We start from the raw sequence: 3218 nt of genomic DNA, 5'->3' as shown, positions 1-3218 counted from the left end.
AAAGAACAACGAATTTTTTTCTTTATCTATCGAATTAGTTTTATTTCATTCTTTATAAAATTAAAACAGAGTAAAAAAATAACAATAAGAGAATTGTTTATTAATTAAGATAAACATTTAACTGAGCATAAAAAATGCTGATGATTGTATTATCAAAAAAATTTATTATTAATAAGTTTTATTATATCATACATTAACATATTGAATGTAAATATATATAACGTTCAGCATTAGAAAATGAAATATAAGTAAATAAAAATTAAAAAAGTGAAATCTTCCGTCTTGTAATAAATCTTTCACATGTCATTGTCGTAATGGAATAGTAAATCAGTTTATAAATGCAACATGTGTCTTTTATATATATTAATGTGTATTCGAATCTACAATATTAGAACTATACTTTCTCTTTAATCCGATAAATCACAAAACTACATATGAAAGGAGTCAAAGTATTAAAATATTTATTTTCAGTAATAAATAAGAGAACTTAATTATTTTTAAGTAATTATGATATACTCATTTCATCTGTGAATTTTGTATATTTTTATATTATATTTTACAAATTATTTTCTCTAAAATTAAAACCCAGCTATTGTAAAATCCACACAAATTTTATTTCATTTGAAAGTACAATTCTAATTATATCCTTTAAAGTAATAATTAATTGGATAATATGTAGTATATTTTGTAATAATGCATCTAATGGTATTATCTATTACTTGTATTTATTGTATATCGTATATTATTGAGCAAATCTCAAAGTTCGAAATTTAAAGTTTCCGCAAAATAAAATCGAAAGTAATGCGTTTCAAGTATTGCGTGCATTCAAGTTTTCACTGGTTACAAAAGACTTAGGTGCAAATTAGTACTATATATAATTAAATTTTTCTTTGTTATATTGCGAAAGTGCTAAAAATGTGTGTGTGTATAACCATTCTTCGAATATAATCTGAATTCGATTTTCCATTTTCGAGTCATTGTTCGACGCCGTTTAGAATATTTTCATAGCTTAAATGATTTTAATATTTTTATTTTTTATCAAATTCATACATGTTATATTGTCATTTCTACTAACCTTAATTCTTTAATTATGTGTTTACTAAATCACGTTTTACAACATAACAATTTTCCGTTATTCTAAAGATTGCGAGTTGACAAATTGATTTTTCCCTCTCGACATTTCCGTCCGTTATTTGTCAGTAAGTTGGAATGACAGCAAAAAAAGACAGATGAAGCAATTATTTTTCCTTCATGATGAAAGAAAATGATTGTCTTGGATAATACATATTTAATAGTATTATTGCTATATACACTGTGCATATTTATAATTAATTACTTGTCAATTAGCAAATTTTTATATAATTATTATTCACTTTTTATTCTAATTATAAGCAAAAACCGTTGCAATTTTCATGAAAGTCTATGAATTGATTATCTTTTTTTAATTTGCTTCATTTATAACGGTTTTCTATGGTATTATATATAACTCATTTGTTTATTTTTCATTTTATCGAACTACACATATAGTGAGAGATATAATATGAATGCATTTCCGATAACGATGTAACTTGTATCATGTAACACGAAAGTTTTAAAGATTGACATACATGAGATACCTCGGAATTACATTTGGAGCAAATAGCAGAGAAAATCAGTGAAGAATAATGTAATTTCTGTTCGATTAAAAACTATTTTTTACGAAGTATTACATAAAATAAGAACCGGAAAAAAATTTTATAATCAAAAGAAAGGGATTATAAGTCATAATTATGACTTTACAATATAGATAAAAAATGTTTGGAATATGGCAGATTTAATTAGAGCGTACGTAACTTATTACGCATTAGTATCCGTAATGTAATACAAAAATATGAAATGAAAATGTTGCGCATTTTTAAATATTAAACAACTATCTATGCAAAGAAATCTATATATAATTTTTTTTCTAACACTTAGCTAACACTTTTATATTAAACGTTTTAAGTTACGACGAAATATTATAATTATCAACAAATACCTAAGGTAACTATCGTTATTTTATCTCTATTTAATCTTCTATTATATTTTTGCGTGTTATAATGAATATATCTATGAAGACAATCGTAGGTCGGAAGAAACGAAGCAACGATTTTGCGCTCTAAATGTTTCTGAGGGAGGCCAAGGCTTTTCCTCAATATTCTTACAAAATCATGTTCACTTTTGTGCATCACCTTGTGAGTCACTTTTGTATTTCTTTGTTTCTTCCTTGCATTTATTTTGATGCATTTATTAAATTCGATGCGTATTAGCGAATTCAACAGTTTCAATTACATCTAGAATAAGATTTTGCTTATTTCGAAATTAATGATTTCACTAATTTTATCAAACTAGGATAACTCGTACATTATTTAGAATGCCAACAAAAAAATTTACATAAAAATGTATGTAAGAATTTATTTGTGCATCATCTTGTAAGTCACTTTTATATTTTCTTATTTCTTCCATGTTTTTAACACAATGTTTGTTTAAATCAAGTCGCATTAATGAATCTTCGATAATCTTGATTATACAATAACAAAGACTTTGTTCAGAGTCAAGCAGGTTGAGCAAGTTGTGCACTGCACAAAAATATATTAACAAGGGAGGCGCCAAATTAAGTTTTAATTCTGCAATCGTATTTTTACTCTTTCTATCTGCAATTTGAATTTTTTGTCCAGCCCAACTTTTGTTCTAGACTTTCAAAAATGTGGAAAATTTCAGTGTTTTTTAATATCTCTTCCCCCACAAAAGGTCCTTAATATAATAACATGACATTTTAAAAGGAGAAACCGGAATCTGTTTTCTTTTATTTCAGAGAAATTTGAGAGTGAAATTTTACATAAAAAAAAGTCTTATATGACAAAGAAGAGTTTAAAATATGAATTTTCTATTTCTAACATCAATTGCGTGTGCATGTTTCTATTAAATTTGATTTCTTTCGAAATGTGTACTTTATATTAATTTAGAGAACCCAAAATCTAATCACAAAATTTAAAACCATTAGTCAAAACAGATAATTGTTTATTGCCAATGCTATTAAAATTTTTAAATATATCTAGGGCCACATATATAAAACTATACGTATAAAACTATAAGATCGATTATTTCTCTAGAGCGGAAATGTGAAAAGTGTAAAGTTTTTTTTATTAATTTTAATAGTAAAAATTATCACTTTTCACGTTTTCTCAGAAAAAATGAAT

This window comes from Atta colombica, unplaced genomic scaffold, assembly GCF_001594045.1.
Source record: "Atta colombica isolate Treedump-2 unplaced genomic scaffold, Acol1.0 scaffold68, whole genome shotgun sequence".
Classification (NCBI taxonomy): Eukaryota; Metazoa; Arthropoda; class Insecta; order Hymenoptera; family Formicidae; genus Atta; species Atta colombica.
The sequence above is the reverse complement of the archived record's forward strand: the minus strand, read 5'-3'. Positions refer to the sequence as shown.